Raw genomic sequence first — 20,034 nt, forward strand, 5'->3', positions numbered from 1 at the left:
GTAGGTCAAGGCAAAACTTGGGCATGTTGTTTGTAATTATTAATCAATGTTATTCTTTTTTCTTTATCCCTCTAATTCTCAGGTCGCCATTTTAGTCTTCACGAGGATAGGTGGCTCGAGGAGGTCTGCAGAACTCTCTCTGGTTCCTTGCTTGGTAGGTTGTTTTCAGAATACTACACAAGTCACAAATATTATTCATTCAATAAGTGGATTGCTGCTGCTATACTAAATTTTAATTGTAATGGATAAATTGTAATGGAATTTGTGTTTAATTATGTTTGTTTGTTTATTTATTTTTTTAAATCTTTATTTATCAAAGTTTTTAATTTACAAATCAAAGAAAATAACTTTTACAATATCATTAACAATATCTTAAACAGATCTCTCAAATTATACCCTCCATTTTTCACCAAAATATTTCACTAATACAAAATTAAAACGAAGAAAATTACAATATAAATGGAGATATAATGTATATTTGTATAATCAAAAATATTACTCTATTAGGAAATTTAGGATACTGTGAGACAAAGAAATAGTAAGGAGATATTTCAAACAGTTATTTAGCATATTTTAACAATTGGCACATTTCAGACTTATAGTCTAATCATCAATTGAAAGCCTCGGTGAAGTAATCGGTACTTGAGCCCCCATGAACTGTTGAAGTTGTTATACTTGTGTAAATACATAAGTTTGGTTATTTGTTACTTGAATATCGGTATATAAAAGTGCTAAATAAATAAATAAATAAATAAATAAATCCTTTTTTATTTCACAACTGCATGGATAACGAAGAAAAAAAGACATTCCTAGAGATATGACTCTTGGTCTTATCGCCAGGAATTCCCTCCTTCTAATTCTAGTTACAGGAGCCAAATCTGGATATATTTTTATAGGTTGACCATAAAATTGTAATGGAAACTTTGGAAAATACCTACACATTAACTTATTTATATCCTGCCCTGAAATAAATGAAACTATTAGCGTATTCCTCTCAAGGACATCCATGCTTGAACTTTCCAAGAAAAATGTGTTAAATTTGTGGCAATCAAAGCTTGTGGCTCAGAAGACCTTTTTATTAAAGGATAACATGCATTAACTGATGGAATATCTTCATCTGAGAACATTAAGACTTCTTTAAGAAACCTTTCTACGGTAATAAACCGTATTTCAGCTACTACTTTAGGAAAATTTAGAATTCTAACATTGACGTCTTATTCAATTCTCCATTATTTCAAGGCGATTTGAACATGCTAACTGAACTTTAACAATTAATGTGTTTAATTTCTGACAAAATTTAATACATTTCTCATTTTCCTCTACTCTTAAAGAAATATAATTTGACTGTTGTCGTACCTCATCTATCTTAACCTGAAAATTCACCGAAACCTGATCCACTTTATTTTCCAGCCAGTTAATGGGTACACTCAGTCCAGATACCACATCCCAGATTGTTTCAAGTGTGACCATCTCCAGTCTTGTAATAGCTTGTGATGATTGATTTATTTGCTCAGAAGTTAAGGGATGCTGCTTCCCTCTTAAAGATGTTCCCTCCACTCCAATGGATTCACTCACCACTTCTAAAGCATTCCCTACTTCTGACATGGTCACACAAGAAGCTCCCACTAATCCAGACCCACCTACCAGTTCCTGGTGGAGCCCCTGGACTGCTTCTACACTGCAATCACGTTGAGCAAGAGGCGGTTGCTGATTAGGACTTAAGGATGCTTCATCTAGGGTGGTGTTCCCCTTCCCAGGATCCACCAACAGACTCCCCAGCAGCCTCCGTCTCCAATTGCTTTAAGAAATGGTCAAATTCTAGTTGAGTTAAGGAGGGTAAGTGTTCTGTGGGAAACACCCTAATTTTACCCTTCCTTTTTGGTGGCATAATAAGTCAAGAGAAGGAAAAAAAACCCTGTTATTTACCAGATTGATGTTCCTTAATACTATGCTGATTGTGTCTCACCTTTGGAGTGAATTTTAATCCAACTCAGAAAACTGTCCAAGTTAATACAAAAGTGAATAGTTCCCAACAAACCAGGTAAACTCGAGCGAAGCCGAGCAAAGTCGCGTGCCCCTTAGGCACACGCGGCTTTGGCGGCACACCAATTTTAACTCCTTTGGCTCCTCTCTCCGACAAGCAGTGTTGGGTGCTCAGCTCCACAGGTCCTGGCAGGTAAAGCAGAAACCTTGGCTCCAAATGTAGAAAATCACAGGTCCTGGCAGGTAAAGCAGAAACCTTGGCTCCAGTCATAAGAAATCACTGTATGCTCCTCCGGTGCTCCTCTATGTTTGTTTATTATAACAGTGAATGAATGCTTGTGTCTGATTTCATTCCTGTTTTTAAAATTTTAATTGTTGTTCTCTGAATTTTGATCTGTCTTGTCTTGTACAGAAATACCACATACCGGCAGGGACGAGGCAGGGCTTCCTGTGCCAAACGAGAGCTGCCACCAGAGGAGGACGGAAGCAACAGGAGCTAGTGGACCAGGTAATATATCTGGGCCAGTAGTATATCTGAGGCTGTAAAACAAAATCATTTTTTGAGATCAGTCAGTTAGTGGCTGGGATGTATGTGTATTTATTTGTATATATTATGACACTGAGTGACTATGAGAGTAAACTTATGAATGGAAAGAGAAAGAAGAAGAGATTTGTAGTGTACCATCATATTCTGTCTAACTTGAGAGAGACTCCTTTATTTCTCCTTCCAATACTTCAAATTATGTACTATCTCTAATCTATCTAGATTGATATCCTTCCGCTCTCCCCCTCCCTCCCTCTCCCCGGTTATGGACTCCTCATTTTCCTAAAACCCTCTAGGTTAGTAAACTAAGGGGTCGATTTTATAAACTTGCTCACGCACGTCCAGTATTTGCTTATTTATTTGCCATATATGTATTGTTCTATGTCTTGTGTTGAATTTTTTTTTTTTACATTTCTTTACAGGGCAAGAAGAGGCAGCAGAGGTGGCAGCAGCAGCAACAGCAGCAGCCAGGCCTAGCACCAGCATCAGCACCAGTACTGCCGTACCTCCTCCAGGATCTCCTCCTAGCAGTGCATGACCTGCACAGTTTGCCAAGCTGGAGGACATTCTGCAGGAACTACAGCAATTCAGGGCAAAATATGATGCAGATTTCATGATGTTGCAGCAGGATGTCAGAAATCTGGAGAGAAGGTTGTCAGCTCTGGAGGAGGCATCTCAGGAGCAGAGGGCAATGGCATCACGTTAGGAGGAAATGCCAGTGCCCTCTGCTCCAGAGCAGGATCCTCCAGGGTCAGCACCCTCCTCTCCATATGACCCTGCAACATCATGAAATCCGCATCATATTTCACCCTGGCCTGCATGAATCCACTCATTTTTTATTTATACAATAAAATATATTTATTTTGTTAATTTTGTATAAAATATGTTTGAATAAAATTATTTTGTTTTGTAAATGAGTCTGAGACTCATGCCTTGGAGGTGGATGCTGGGGGAAAGGAGGCAGAGGAACCCAGCAGGGACCTGCCTCGGAGGGTACGCTGGGGGAAAGGAGGCAGAGGAACCCACCGGGGCTCTGCTTCAGAGGTGGATGCTGGGGGAAAGGAGGAAGAGGAACCCAGCTGGGACCTGCCTCAGAGGTGGATGCGGGGGGAAAGAAGGCAGAGGCCTGGGAGTGAGTGAGAATCCTGTGTGTGCATGCCCTGTCTGTGGGAGAGAGAGCCTGGGAGTGAGAAGCTTGTGTGTGCTTGTGTCTGTGGGAGAGAGAGCCTGGAAGTGAGAAGCCTGTGTATATGTGTTGTGTCTGGCAGACTGTAGTGCACCCCAGCGGGTGGTGTCGGGGACACAGCAGGACGGAGAGTACATGTCTTGTGACTCCCAGACTGGCTTCTTCTGGAGGCCACAAGAGGCAGCAGTGGCAGTGTGGTAGTAGTGGCACTGCTGAGTACCCCAGTGGGCGGTGCGGGGAGTACAGCTGCATTGCTCAGAGTGAAGCCTCTCTTCCAGTCCCCAACCTTGCATCCCGGGCCTAGACAAGAGGCTCACTCCTCCTCCCAGTCACAGGGAACGTACGGATACCCAAGCAATGGAAAGTTCATTTGCACGGTGTGGACTCACAGTGTTCCCTGTCATTGAAAATACTCCTTCACTTTGCACCCTGGTTGGTGGGTAGGAAAGAAAGTGCTGTGCTACTATGGCAAGATCAGGCCACATTGAAGCTTTCTGTGCCCAATATCTCAAGGGATCTGAGTCCATCCTCTGAATTGGCTTGGATAGAAAACTCTTAACCTGAATTTCTGAAAGCTTCTCTTGCAGGTATTGCTGCTGGTCAGCACCACCGCACAGTTCTGCCAGAAAGTGATGCTCTTGACTGGTATGTGATACCCAATTCATGAAACTTGGGATGAGATTGGTCTCTCATGGCAGGGGAGCAGCTGGTAGAAGCAGTTGAGCAGGATGGAATTGGAGACTGAGAAGAAGATGATCCTAATTCATTATCATCATCCTTAAAATTGACCCTCTTTAACATTATATTTTAAACCATTGCAAGCAAAGTTTTTTTCCAGTTTGTAAGAGCATTGCACTTGAGAGCAAAACTGCCTTTCACATGTGGGTCACACATCGTGGCTAACATAGAGCAATCTCTTTGCATGAGAGGTTTCAACCTGTTCTGTACTTGCTCTTTTAAGGATTTCACAAGCAGTAACACTTCCTTCGAGAACTCTGGCTGATGCAGAAATTTCTCTAATACCTGCTCCAGTAGATAGTATATTGCAGGGATGACATCACCTAACGTGGCTGTAGCTGAACTCATTGCATCAGTATATTCTTTAAAAGGCTAGAGGACATGCACCATCTGTGCAATGTTTGTCCAGTCCTGACATCCAAGAGGACTTTCCAATCCAATTTCAAATGCCATTGCCAAATCATGAAGAGGTGTCTGCTGTTCACACAACCTCTCCAACATAAAATAAGTGGAATTCCATCTGGTAGGCAAATCCTGAACAAAGTTGTGCAAAGGTGCCGCAACTGCTATTTGCCTCTCTCTGAGTTGCTTCCTACTTTTCACACTGCGATTGAAATGTCCAGCTATTTTGCGACACTCTTCAGTCAACTGCTTCAGGACTTGACTAGTACCATGGTCACCACCTTCCTTGGCACTAAGCCCCAAAGCACCCCTCACTTCCAGGTGCAGGGTATGTGCAACGCATCGGATTCCCTTTAATCCACCATCACCCAGAGCCTTAACATTATTATCAGTAATGAAATATTCATTTAAACATTCCATATCACTGCTTCTAAGTAGCCCATTCCATCCTTCCATCATCCCCTGAATTACCTGTAAGATATTTTCTGAAGTGTAGCTCTTGTCTAGCATTTGAGCATGCAGTAAAGCCCACCGATATCCTGGCAAAATCTTTTTGGAGCTGCTGGTGCTACTGCTGCCACTGCTTACAGGTATTAATGCCTCATCCAGCTGCCACCAATGTGCTGTTAGAGACAATTATGCATGCATTGCATTCATACTAGTCCAAATATCAGTGGTGAGATGGATGCTCCTCCCCTGTGCCCTTGCCATCACAATCTGCATTTCAGCACGACAGTTTGTGTATAGGGAAGGAAGCACCTGATGGCTATTTGTAGTTCTTGAAGGAAGTTTGTAGTATGGGGCAAAATAATGGAGCATCCACTTAAAACCATCATTTTCTACAATCTGCAGTAGCTGATCATCCAAAGCAATCATTACAGCAATATGTCGTGTCACTCACAATGTAGGACACGCTAAAAAATCCAAAACTAGATTAAGACTCCACAAGGGCACTGGTAACCGCAAGGGAGGACGAAGATGCTTCACTCCTTTCAAGAAACTGACTGCATCTGGCTGAGCTGACAAGGGCCCACCATTTACCTAATCTCGGAAACAGGCAAGAGCCGTCACCTGTATCTTCAAGGAATTAAAGGCCAACCCTTTACTCAATCCATCCTGCAAAAATTCAAAAATGAGTGGGATGTTAATTGAAGGAGGAAGAACCCCTCGATCTTCACACCAAGACTCAAACACTCGTTCCGCACATAAGCTAAGGAAGTAGAGAACTTTCTCACTTTTAGCAAGGTGGCAACCACCGCAGTAGATTGCTTCTGCAACTGAACCCTCTCAAGGGCCATAATGTAAGACAAAATTGATTCGGATCTTCATGAAGAACAGGTCCCTGCCGTAGCAGATCTTTGTGCCAGAAACCGAAGGGGAGAGTCCAACAGGAGCCTTCGCAGATCTGCATACCATGGCCTTATTGCCAATCTGGTGCCACCAGAAGCACCATCCCCTGTGACTCTTGATCTTCTGAACCATTCTGCCCAATATAGGCCACAGGGAAAAGGCATAGAGCAGCTTGCCCTCCAATCACTCCTGCATGAAGGCATCGATGCCCAAAGATTTTGGCGACTGAAGAATCGAGGAACCTTCGCATTGCAAGAAGTCGCCAGACAATCCAGAAATGGAAGGCCCCAGTGTTTCACTATTAGCTGAAATGCCTCATTTGACAATGCCTATTCTTCTGGAGCCAGACTCTGTCTGCTCAGAAAGTATGCTCTAACACTGTCTTTTCCTGCAAAGGGTGAGGCTGAGATCTCTTGAAGATGTACTTTCACCCATTCCATAAGCTGGGCTATTTTCTACAACACTTGTTGGCGCTTAGCTCCTTCCAGCTGATTGATGTAAGCCACTGTTGTTGCAATGTCTGACATTATTCAGACTGCTCAACCCTGTAATCTGTCACTGAACCACAAGCATGCCAACTGGACCGCACGGGCTCCCAGCTGATTGATGTTCCAGAGAGAATCTTCTGCACTCCAGCACCCTTTTGCTGTCAACTCTTGACTGCCATTATCACTGAACACAAAGTTTCCTTGCGAAAACGAGTCACACGCAAATGATGGTTGACTCCTTTGAGATCCAGGATGGGCACAATGAAATAAATGGAATATTAGCCCATATTTTCTTGCGATGTGGACAGTTTGTAGTATGGGGCAAAATAATGGAGCATCCGCTTAAAACCATCATTTTCTACAATCTGCAGTAGCTGATCATCCAAAGCAATCATTACAGCAATATGTCGTGTACCCACGTTGGACATTGCCGGCTTCCTACTCTGTGAAATTGCAGAAGGATACCACTCCTTCTGCTCAATGGTAGCTTGCCGCTGCTGCTGGGGAAGAGGAGGAGGAGAATGCTGCTGCTGCAGATGCACACAATCTGTACTACTACTTTCCTTCTGTGGCTTCCCTGTTGCTTTACTTGAAGCCTGGGCAAGCACAATGGTAGGACCAGCTTCTTCTGCAAATAACAGTGCTCCATGTTCTTTTTCCAGGTGATATTTCATGTTGCTGTTAGTAAGATGTCCAATAATTCTTCCAGGGCTCACCATCTTTTTTTACAATGGATACATTGTCCAAATCTCTGATCAGCCACAACATGATAATGATTCCAAATCTTAGATGTTCTTGTACTGTTCCTTAATCTAGGCTAGACACTTGTCATTTTCATACTAGTAGCACTAGAAATAGTAGTAGTAGTATTTATTTATTTATTTATTTATGTTTGTATGTATGTATGTATTTATTTATTTATCACTTTTATATACCGAAGTTCAAGTAACAGGGTTACTTATCAGTTCGGTTTACATTCCAACAAACACGCAAACAATGACAACAATTGTCTTACATTAAACAGGGAAGCGAACAACTTGGATGAACATAACTTGGAAGAACCAGAGAAATAAAGAGTAGTGGTAGCTGGACTTGTTGGGTATCAAGCCTGCAGGTAGGGGAGGGATGGCTTTATGGATGATTGATAAAAATTTATAGAGTATTCTAAATTTGACTGGGAGCCAGTGGAGATTCTTTAGAATTGGTGATCTATGGTCCCTTTTGTTGGACTTTGTAAGAATCCTAGCTGTTGCATTTTGTAACAGCTGTAGAGGCTTTAGGGAGTTGTCTGGAAGGCCGTGAAGAAGTGAATTACAATAATCGATTTTTGAGAAAATGATTGATTGTAAAACTGATCTGAAATCATAGAAGTGGAGGAGGGGTCTTAGTCTTTTTAAAACTTGGAGTTTATAGTAGCACTCTTTTACCGTGTTGTTGATGAAACCTGTGTAGCTCAGTTGGTTATCCATGACAACACCTAGGTTTCTGACCCTAGGGGAAAAGGTTGCGTCGTAGAATGTGAAATGTTTAGCGGAAGGTTGCCGTCCTGTGTGATCAGTAGGTACTCTGTTTTGTCTGTGTTGAGAATCAAGTTGAGGTTTGAAAGGATGTTGTTGATGGAAAGAAGACAGGAATTCCAACGAAGAATAGATTCATGCAGAGAGTCGGTAATCGGTATGAGGATTTGGACGTCATCTGCGTAAATGTAATGGGTTAGCTTAAGCTTGGAGAGGAGTTGACAAAGCGGGAGAAGATAGATGTTAAATAGTGTTGGGGATAATGATGAACCTTGAGTGACTCCTAGGGTGGAAATGAAAGGTGGAGATTCTTTGCTGTTGATTTTGACTCTGTTATATCTATTCTGGAGGAAGGATTTAAACCAATTTAGGGCTGTGTTTTTGATGCCGATCTCCGTTAATCTATCAATGAGACACCCATGGTTCACTGTGTCAAATGCGGCCGATAAGTCAAGGAGGATGAGCAAGCAGGGCTGTTTTTTTTCAAGGTTCAAGAGAATGTTGTCTGATAGTGATAAAAGGAGGGATTCTGTATTCCGGGATTTGCGGAAACCTAGTTGTGGAAACCTAGTAGTAGTAGTTTTAGTCACGTGCTAATGTTCAAATGGTGTAGGGGTATCACTACTAATGGCACTGGCAGTGGTTGTTTTTGCAATCTGACTAGTAATTGTCATTGGTTTTGCAATCTGACTGGCATTGTCATTGGTGATGTTCTCCTCTTCCTCCTCCTCAGAAATTTTACTAGCCAAGAATTCCTGATCATCAACATCATCATCTTCCTCCTCATCATCATCAATATCTGATTCTTCCTGCAAGACTTACTCTAGCACTGTTCTTTCATCTAAGAATTTGACCTTTTCCTCACATTTTTCTGATTTAGCTCCTTCCTTCCCCTGCAAGTAACCTTGCACAACTACATCCTCATTCTCTTCTCAAAAAATTGCAGTTTTTTTCTAGGGACTGGCAGACTGCTCTTTCTGGTAGCACTAGTACTAGTGCCAAACTAGTACCACATTTTCTTCCAGATGGGAGTGGCATGATGATCCTGTGGTCAAAGAAGGATATAATGAGTGAGTGACACTGATGATTGATAATTTGATATAGTATATTGCGGTATTGTGAGATCTGATTGATGAAAGACTTCCAGCCAGGCACAGTCAAAGCTGCAAATGCAAGTCAAGCATCGACAACTAAGCTGGCAGGCACAGCAGTGAGACACTATTTTTGTTATGGGAGTCTCTGTTTAGTGGACCCTTGGGCCGACCTGCTGGAGACTGGGAAAGGTGGTCAATGTCTCTAGTGAATAGCAGGCCAGGAGGCAGATGTTCAGGCAGGACGTAGATGCTCTTCACCCTGGAAGCTGGTACTCCCCCGGGAGGAGCCCGTAGGAGCCCAACCGCTGGGACTTAGGTGGCTTCACCCTGGAAGCCGAAGCCCCTCCAGGAGACGCCCGTAGGGGCCCGACTGCTGGGACTTAGGTGGGTTGTGGACCAGGACAGGTAACTGGAACCAGACTAGGACAGTAGGAATACTGTAACTGGGTTCAGATTCTGGAACCAGGCAAGAAATGTGCAGACTTGGGTACTGGAACCAGGCAGGAACTGTAGCAGGATTCGGGAATTGGAACCAGGCAGGAACAGTAGCAGGCAGGCTGAGACTGTAGCAGGCAGGCAAGAACCAAGCAGGAACTGTAGCAAGCAGGCAGGAACCAAGCAGGTACTGTAGCAGGCAGGCAGGAACCAGGCAGGTACTGTAGCAAGCAGGCAGGAACCAGGCAGGTACTGTAGCAGGAACGGAGTGACAAAGCGAAGCAAGTCACTCCGGGGCACAGCGCAACAGGAAACTGGGGGGCTAACCCGTTGCAAGGCAAAGACTGGATGGCCACGGCCGGCTTATCAAAGCCGCGGCGTCTGATATCAGAAGTTGGGCGGAGTCACTAGTGGCGGGAAACAGCCTAGAAAAGTGCCCAAGTGGCACACACGCGAGCCTAGGAGCCGGGCGTCCATAGGAGGGCTCGCAGCGGCGCAGCCCCAGCGGGGACGCCGCCATCCAGGCTGCAAACCAGGCCTCTGGAAGCGGGAGCAGGTCCGGGAACCCGGAGGTAAGGGCCTTGCCGCGGTGCTCACGGACAGAACCGCAACAAGTTTGGTATTTTTAAAACTTTAATTGATATACTAGTGGCTCATTGGCTAGTATAACTAGCTAAGCTATAAATCTAGTAGATTGATATAAAAAAATCTACTATACTACTGCTGCACTGTTTGAAACAGGTTTGGAAAATTAAGTGTGTGCATAATGCATATATAATGCCAAGACCCCCTTTTTAAAATGCACAGGGATTGGCAAATTCAAAACATGCACTAGCATTTCATTTGCCAGTGCCTGGAAACAAAAGAATAAACAAACACATTCTAGTCACATGACTGATGACATAATCACAGATTCACAGTAAGACTAGAAATTTTTGTCAAGCTATCCCTCATTCCCATTCCCCATCACCCCATAAAAAACACACTCTATAAAAAAACACCACCTCAGCGGGAACCTTGGTAACATGAATAAATAACAAGAAGACAACCAATAGGAATACATATTCATTCCTAAATTGACTAAAAAGTGTCAGTTTAGTATCATTTTATCTTACTGCGCACTAACAGATATTAGTGTGCACTATCACAGAGTTAGTGCGCAGTATAATTTCCTAGACATACTGGGGTAGATTTTAATAAAGTACTCCCGCACGTACTTTTGTTCACGCACCAGGCGCGAACAAGAGTATGCTGGATTTTAATAGATATGCGCGTAGCCATGTGTAGCCTTTAAAATCCGGGGTCGGCGAACGCAAGGCTGTGCAAATTTGGCAGCCTGCATGCGCCAAGCCGTGCAGCCTGCCTCCGTTCCCTCCGAGTGAACTTTCCTTCCACCACCCCCCCGTACCTTCCCCTCCCTTCCCCTACCTAATCCACCCCCCCTGCCCTATCTAAACACCCCTACCTTTGTTTGAAGAGTTACGCTTGCCTGAGGCAGGCATAACTTGCGCGCGCTGGCTGCGCAATTCCCCGGCCCGGGAGCAATTTCAGAGGCCTCAGCCATGCCCATGAAATGCCCCCGGGCCGGAACCATGCCCGTGGCCCCGCCCCCGGATGACATACCACCGCGACATGCCCCGGGACTTACACGTGTCCCAGGGCTTGCGCACGCCACCGAGCCTATTCAACATAGGCTTGGCGCATGCAGGGGGAACTTGGGGCAGGTTTTCAGGGGGGTACACACGTATCTTATGCGCGTAACCCTTTGAAAATCTGCCCTAAAGCGCACTAACTGGTTTTACTGCACACTAAAAGATATGCAGTGTGCAGTAACTCAGTTAGTGCACACTTCTATGAAATACAAATTTTTGCTGAAAATGTATCAAAAAATTCTTCGGTTTTCGGGGCCTCCGAGCAACAACAAATTACATAATTTCATAGAGATGATCTAATTCGTGAAAAATGAATGCACATCCCTAGTTATTTTTGATGTTTTAATGCAGCTTTTATGTTCTATTAATCGGGTCCTCATTTTTCTTTTTGTGTGACCCACATAAATCACACGGACACTGTAAAACATAAATCACAGAACTTGTATCACAATTTGTAGATCCATCCAAAAAAATTGTCTGATTTAAACCCAGCTGTTGTCACACCGGGCTGACTACTGCTTGTGTGCACATCTCACATGAGCCACACAGGAAATTTCCTTTTATTGGTTGTGTACCAGATCCCTTAGGTTCCATTTTCAAACAAGCATGGACCACTCTGTTTCAAATATTTTTACTCCTTGCAAATGAGAACCTTGGAAGGTCACTAAACTTTTCATGTAGTGATAGGATGGACCAATGTTTCCATAAAATATCCATGGCATCATTTACATGATTATTGTAATGTAGGACACAAGTTAATCGATTGTCATCTTTTCCAGATTTGTAGTCTAACAAGAGATTTCTGTTTGCAAATAAAGCCCTTTTGTAAGCTTTCTTTATCACAGAACGTGGGTATCCTCTATTAGTTAAAATTTGTAACCTATCATTAAAATCATCCATTGTACCTGAAGACTGGAGGGAGGCCAATGTAACCCCAGGGGCGAACCGGGTAACTATAGACCAGTGAGCCTGACTTCAGTGCTGGGAAAAATAGTGGAAACTATTCTCAAGATCAAAATTGTAGAGCATATAGAAAGACATAGTTTAATGGAACACAGTCAACATGGATTTATCCAAGGGAAGTCTTGCCTAACAAATCTGCTTCATTTTTTTGAAGGGGTTAATAAACATGTGGATAAAGGTGAACCAGTAGATGTGTATTTGGATTTTCAGAAGGCATTTGACAAAGTCCCTCATGAGAGGCTTCTACAAAAACTAAAAAGTCATGGGATAGGAGGAGATGTCCTTTCATGGATTACAAACTGGTTAAAAGACAGGAAACAGAGAGGAGGATTAAATGGTCAATTTTCTCAGTGGAAAAGGATAAACAGTGGAGTGCCTCAGGGATCTGTACTTGGACCGGTGCTTTTCAATATATATATATATATATATATATAAATGATCTGGAAAGGAATACGACGAGTGAGGTTATAAAATTTGCAGATGATACAAAATTATTCAGAGTAGTTAAATCACAAGTGGATTGTGATACATTACAGGAAGACCTTGCAAGACTGGAAGATTGGGCATCCAAATGGCAGATGAAATTTAATGTGGACAAGTGCAAGGTGTTGCATATAGGGAAAATAACCCTTCCTGTAGTTACAGAAAAAGAATTTAGGCATCATAGTGGATAATACTTTAAAATCTTCGGCTCAGTGTGCTGCAGCAGTCAAAAAAGCAAACAGAATGTTAGGAATTATTAGGAAGGGAATGGTCAATAAACGGAAAATGTCATAATGCCTCTATATCGCTCCATGGTGAGACTGCACCTTGAATACAGTGTACAATTCTGGTCACCGCATCTCAAAAAAGATATAGTTGCGATGGAGAAGGTACAGAGAAGGGCAACCAAAATGGTAAAGGGGATTGAACAGCTCCCCTATGAGGAAAGGTTGAAGAGGTTAGGGCTGTTTAGCTTAGAGAAGATATGGCTGAGGTATGATAGAGGTCTTTAAGATCATGAGAGGTCTTGAACAAGTAGATGTGAATCGGTTATTTACACTTTCAAAAAATAGGACTAGGGTACATTCCATGAAGTTAGCAAGTAGCACATTTAAGACTAATCAGAGAAAATTCATTTTCACTCAATGCACAATAAAGCTCTGGAATTTGTTGCCAGAAGATGTGGTTAGAGCAGTTAGTGTAGCTGGGTTCAAAAAAGGTTTGGATAAGTTCTTGGAGGAGAAGTCCTTTAACAGCAATTAATCAAGTTTACTTAGGGAATAGCCACTGCTATTAATTGCATCAGTAGCATGGGATCTTCTTAGTGTTTGGGTAATTGCCAGGTTCTTGTGGCCTGGTTTGGCCTCTATCGGAAACAGGATGTAGGGCTTGATGGACCCTTGTTCTGACCCAGCATGGCAATTTCTTATGTTCTTAGAAACCGAGTGAACATTACTTCAGATTGGGATTTAAACTCAGTCAGGGTAGAACAAATGTGCCTGAAGTGTAGAAATTGGCTAATCGGCAAGCTGTCTTTCAATTTCTTTGGATGACAGCTCGAGAACTGGAGAAACTGATTCTGATCTGTCTTTTTTCGGTAAAGAGTGGTCTTCACACCATCCCCTTCTCTAGTGATGGTAATGTCCAAAAAAGGTACTGAAAATTTGTCAAATTGCATTGAAAATTTTAGACTCATTTTGGCTATTTATCCATGTCAAAAACTCTTGTAGCTCATCACAAGAAGACCAAATGAAAAAGATATCATCTATGTAGCGTCGCCAAATTATGATGTTCTTAAACCATGAACAAGGAAACAAAATATTTTCCTCAAAGTAGGCTACAAACAGATATGCAACATCAGGGGCAATAGTAGCCCCCATTGCCATTCCTTGAACTTGGAGATAGTAACATGATTCAAACATAAAAAAATTATGAAACAATACCAATTCCATCAAAGACATGAAAAAAGATGTCGGAGCTCGATGAGGTTGTTCTCGTGACTCCAATATATTTTCAATCAGACTGAATGCTTTTTTTTGGGAGATATTCGTATAAAGGGCTTCAACATCTAGTGTAACTAAACAGCAATCTTTTGGAAGAGGAGATAAAGCCTGTAACACTGCTAGCATCTGATTTGTATCTTGTACAAAGGAGGCCATCCGTTGAACAAATGGTTTGAGAAAAAAATCCAAAAAATTTGATAATGGTTCCAAAGGGGATCCTCTACTTGCCACAATCAGGTGACCTGGAGGTTGTTTGAGATTTTTATGAATCTTTGGGGTAGTATACAATACAGGGCATACTGGATATTCTACCTGTAATACCCTTATCTCTCTATTAGAGAGAAAACCCTCCTCAACACTCAGTTGGATAATTTCTTTTATAAGATCCTTCAGTTCCGCTGTAGGGTCTACTGTAAGTTCTTGATAGTATGTCTTTTCTGTCAATTGACGATAGATTTCTCTTATATACTCACTTCTCTTTTGGACCACTATGGCCCCCCTTATCAGCAGGCTTTACTACTATATTAGCATTATCTGCCAAATTTCTAATGGCAATACGTTGAGCCCCTGACCATTCTTTAGAAGAATTTTGCCATTTGAAGCCCAGGGAATGTTCTAAATCATCCACGTCTCTTAACACCAACTGCATAAAAGTTGTAGTCACAGCATCTACTGGTTCTGGGGGTATCCAATGTGATTTTGGAACAATGATAGATTGATCTGTTCCCACATCATTTCCAAATATAGCCTAATTTGTAGCATCCAAAAAAACCTAAATAAATCAATTATCATCTGAAATGAGTTAAAGGGACATTCAGGGACATAAGATAACCCTTTATTTAATGCTAAAAGGTGATCATTTGTCAAGATCATATCCGATAAATTGATTACCGCTGTTGACTGCGGTATTGTGCCCTGGTTATTGGGCCATCCCAGTCTGTTGTTCGTATCCAGTTCCTTTCCCCTTCCCACTCTGTTGAGCGAGCATGAGAGTAATTTCTCATGCTCGAGCGATTTTTGTTGTTCTCAAGTTGGAACCCTAAAAAATGTTGTTTTTGGGTCTGTGGGAATCCCATTGTACCAGTATGTCTTTGAGCCCTCCTTTCTCATCATCACTTGAAGTTGGAGATTCTTCAGAGGAATCTTGAAATGTTACATGTGGGCGTTTTGGACCATCATTTTTAGACCATCATTTAGACCATCATTTTTAGAGTGCCAAAAATATACCCGTTCTGATTTGCAATCATGTTCATCCCTCTGGAACTTTTGGATTTTGAAATTTTTTAGTTGGGCTCTAAATTGAGTGATGGTACTCTCTAATTGTTTACAAGATGCCTCATATACTTCCAAGTTTGTAGATGTTTGTAATTGAGCTTTCATTTGTGACACCCCATCCTGTAATTCTGCAATAGATACTATCATTCATTCTACAATTAGTAACATTAAATCTACTGAACACTTATTAAGGACTGCAATCCATTTGGATACAAACTCCGCATCCTCCTGGAAAACCCTTGGTTCATTCAGCATCCGAAGACCCCGAGGAATCATCTGTTGTGTTTAATATATTCCACCAGACACGGGCAGAGCCGTCAAATCAGTCCATGATCCATAAGTAGAAACTGTGTGTGATTTATATACACTGTGGACTTGGAGGTCCTACAAATTATAATAATAATAATAAAATAATGGAAAATAAAAAACTGGACTGGTACATATATAATAACTGGTTAAAATTATTACTGGGTGACTTATTGTTGGATTTGTGGTTGATTATAAAAGCCCCCAGATTACTTTAAGTTTTGGGCTTGGATTTGGTGATTTGGATTTTTAAACAATGTCCATGCCTGTTTTAATATTCAACCTTTCTAGCTGCACCTTTCATTTATTTTCTATCTCCCCCTTCCCCAAAATGTTGCCCAGTTTCTTACAAAATGAATCCTTCCCTACACCATCATCTCAGCCACACATTGAGACTCCAGAGCTCTGCCTGTTTCTGGGACCTGCGCGTAGAACAGGGAGCATTTCAGAGAATGCTACCCTGGAGATTCTGGATTTCAACTTTCTACCTGAAAGCCTATTATGGCTTCGATCCTTCCAACATTTTCCTATGCCTCATAGAAACATTTTCCTATGCCTCATAGAGTATAAAATGTACTTCCAGTGAGCATTAATGTTTACAATACGTTATATGACTTTATCCCGATGGAATTCAGAGATGCAACAGTTATCAGACCAATTATTTAAGAGGATATGATAGTCAATGGCAGAAAAAAAATAGCTTTCAAAGAGGCTGCTGCTATCAGGTAACTACTGTGACTATAGTGTAGAAGCCAGATGTTAATTTGAAGGAAAATTGCATAAAATGGACAGAGGATTTATCCATAGTTTGATTGCCAGTATAATTAAAATAATAAGCATAAGAAGAATTTTTAACCTAATTTCTCTGCATGCTTTCCCAGTAAAATCAGGGTAGGCTGGAACTGAGGATAATGCCTGGGTCAGCAGGCAGAGGTCCTTGGCAGAAAGGAGTCTCTGCCGTTGCACAAGGGCTACACCTAGTGGCTGGAATCTGGGCGAACATGTGCCAGATTTTGGAAGGTACACTGTGGTCCTTTGCCTCTGGCTACTGTGTCACTTCAATAACAGAGAGCAGGGGAGTGTAAATATTCAGAAAATTCCTAGGTAGTTGTGAATGAAGGTTCATGATGCTGTAGCCTCAATAGAGGCAAGCAATGATTGAGGTGGAAGCCCAAAGATAAAGGTAAAACAGGGATATGCATTCACTTTTAACAAATTCCACATCCAAACCATACATGCCATTTGTAAAGCATAGAGCATGAGGGCAGGAACAAGTAGGAATAGCTCTTTGGACATTTCTGGGGGTTGGGGAGGTCCTCAGCCCCAGTGATTTTTTATGAGGCAGAAGGGCCTAGAGAGACCCTGGCTGGGCCTGGGTCAGCCCAGCCAGGAAGGCCCAGGTCTAGGGGACCGAATGGGGGCAGAAGGCTCCAAGGAGGACTTGTGTGGGCCTAGCTCAGCCCATCTGGGTAAATCCAGGCCCCAGGGCTGTCTTTGTGGGGTGGCAGGCAGGGGTTGGAGGGTCTCAGGGAAGCCTATTTTGGCTTTGTTTGTTAGTGTTTTGGTTATTTAATGCTTTTTTTTTTCAGTTCAGTAAATGAACCAAACAGAAAAAAACAGAACAAACAGAAAAACTCCCCCAAACATAAAAATGAACATAAATCAACATTTTTGGTCTACAAATCCCTAAAGCAGAAACTACTGAACTACAATATAAAAAAAATATATTTATACTTCCTTATTTGATTTTAAAACTACATTTACTGTTCCTACAATCAGTTTTTATGAGACATTCCTAATTTCCAATACATTTATCATATTTAATTCTAAATAACTGATCTACTATAGTGATAATTTAGAGGTACAAAAGAATTATAAACATAATACCAAACTAGTCTTCCGTGCAGTCGTTAATAGAACCATAAACATACTTTCCCACATCTACAGAATAAAGTTGCTTAGGTATAGTGAAAGGGCAATACTGAGAACTGCAAATTCTCTTTTCAATACTGTTCAGAGGAATGTACTGTAGCTATAGTACAAGGAGGTAATATGTTATCAATTATAACGATAAAGGTTATTGACATTTTCCTTCAATTCTAAATCCGCACGGCTGCATCAGGTGTGAAGATGCCAAGTGTAGTCTGGTGAGCATGTACCCAGCAGAAGGGGTGGGACTGTGTTCTCTCTCCAGGCCTGGGGTAGGGTGTGCAGTGATGTGCTATGGACTGGACCAATGACTCCTCCTCTTGCTGTAGGGCGGTTGGAGGGTTCAGCTGCTCTTGGTGACGCTGGCCACATGGCCTATTGACATTAGTTTCCTTCTTTCCTGAACATGACAGCCATGCTGGGATCAGTATCCTCTACATCCCCGCCTCTCCCCCCCCCCCCCCCCCACCTCATCTGCGAGCCTTTGGTGGGGATGGGAGAATCATTACTATGCTCATAATTGGGCATGCATGGCCTGATTGTCCAATTCTTGAATCTAGCTGGGGCAGCATGGAGGCTTAAAAAGAGGTGCAGCCAGTTCCTGGCTGCTTCCTTCTTGCTGTCTACACTGCCAACGCAGCACATCTCCCTCCCACCATACCATATGCACTGACAAGGCACAGGTGCATTGCGATCATAGCTATGATTGTTTAAATAGGCTGGTTATAACATTATGCACGGAAAGACTATCTTGTGAAATGTTGTTTAATTATATAATCATAGCTATTATGTTTGTCGCGGTATAGGGGATGGGGATACTTGAACCTTGAAGGACGGGGTTGGATGGGGAGTACCAAATCAACCTGCCCTAAGGACTTCCCAGCCACAGTCTGTTCACTAGTGGCTTCAATGTGGTGGCATACCGATGACTAGTAGTTATGGTCATGACAGGGATCAGAGTACTGGTAACCTTGCTTGCACATGACAGGCTGCCTGGTGACACCTGGACAGTACTATGTCCCGGTAGGACCATGACCTTGCATGCTCATAATGCATCAACTGGTCTGGGGGTGATTTCACAATGTCTCTCAGAAAGGCTCCTCCCCCATCACCCCCTCACCCTTCCACTGATGTTGTGAAGGAAGGGGGATAGAGTTGGGTTATAAGTAAGCAATTTAGGAGGACTCAGGTACCTAGGCTAGGTATTTTATTTGGTTATTACTATGACTAATAAAGCAGCAGTCATATATATATCCCATTCAATATCAAGTATTGGTGCAATTTTTTTGTTTGTGTATATAATAATTGTATCAGTCTGGTCCACTCCCCCCCCCCACCTCCCCAGATTAGTTGCAGTTGCCCTGTTTCTAAAAAACCAAATGGATACCAAAGAACCTATTTTGTGTTTTGGAATTATATTAACTCTGATGTTCTAAGCAGAAAATATTAATTGAGTAAAATGGATTTTTATTTTTCATTACTGCCCTGATGACCCTGTCTTAGTAGCAGCTTGTTTACTAATTGCTAAAAGAGCAATAACAGGCAGAATAGTGAGCCTCCCATGGCACACTAGGATGATTTTACCCAATGCCGATGGGAAAAATTGCCCCGGTTTGCTGTGGGGGGTTAAATTTCTTCATTGCTTCACTGCGCATCTGACGATTTGTAAGCAAACTGCTATCAAGAGCAGAGTCCCACAGCTGTTATTAGTACTGTACAAAAATAAAAATCCTGCTCATTTGCTCTTCAGACTGCTTTCACCTGCTCTGAAAGCAAGGACAAGCCAAATCAGGAAAGAAAGAAACTTCAGACTTTAGCAGTGCCTCTGAAATTCCCCCAGAGTCCCGAGAACAGTCTGATAAGTTACAGCCCCTCAAAATGACTCGATCCAATTCATCCACTTAGGATGTGAGATCAGGAATGTTATCACCTAGTCCGTGCGAAGCAATCCATTCCTAGCCCATGCAAAGCAACTAACTGTTTTAAACATAGCAGTGACTAAGAGTTCAGAGGAATTGTATAGAAACAGATGGACAAGCGTGAGAAATGACTACCTCTTACTGTTTTTATTGCTACAGATTTAATAGTGTTACCTGGTGAGTTTACTTTCAAAATATCGTCTTTTACAAAAGGGCACCTATTTCTTTTAAAGGGTTCCACAAACTATAATAAATACCATTAATTGTA

General features: G+C 42.2%; 1 long non-coding RNA gene across 1 annotated transcript in view; it reads right to left on the minus strand.

Moving 5' to 3' along the window:
• Positions 1 to 403: 403 nt before the first annotated feature.
• Positions 404 to 20,034, minus strand: part of LOC115094625 — a 57,591-nt gene continuing 37,960 nt past the window's right edge. The window contains exon 3 of the long non-coding RNA XR_003857596.1: positions 404 to 2,523. This is a non-coding gene — a long non-coding RNA (uncharacterized LOC115094625). The remainder of the gene's footprint in view (positions 2,524 to 20,034) is intronic.

This window comes from Rhinatrema bivittatum, chromosome 6 (genome assembly GCF_901001135.1).
Source record: "Rhinatrema bivittatum chromosome 6, aRhiBiv1.1, whole genome shotgun sequence".
Taxonomy (NCBI): domain Eukaryota; kingdom Metazoa; phylum Chordata; class Amphibia; order Gymnophiona; family Rhinatrematidae; genus Rhinatrema; species Rhinatrema bivittatum.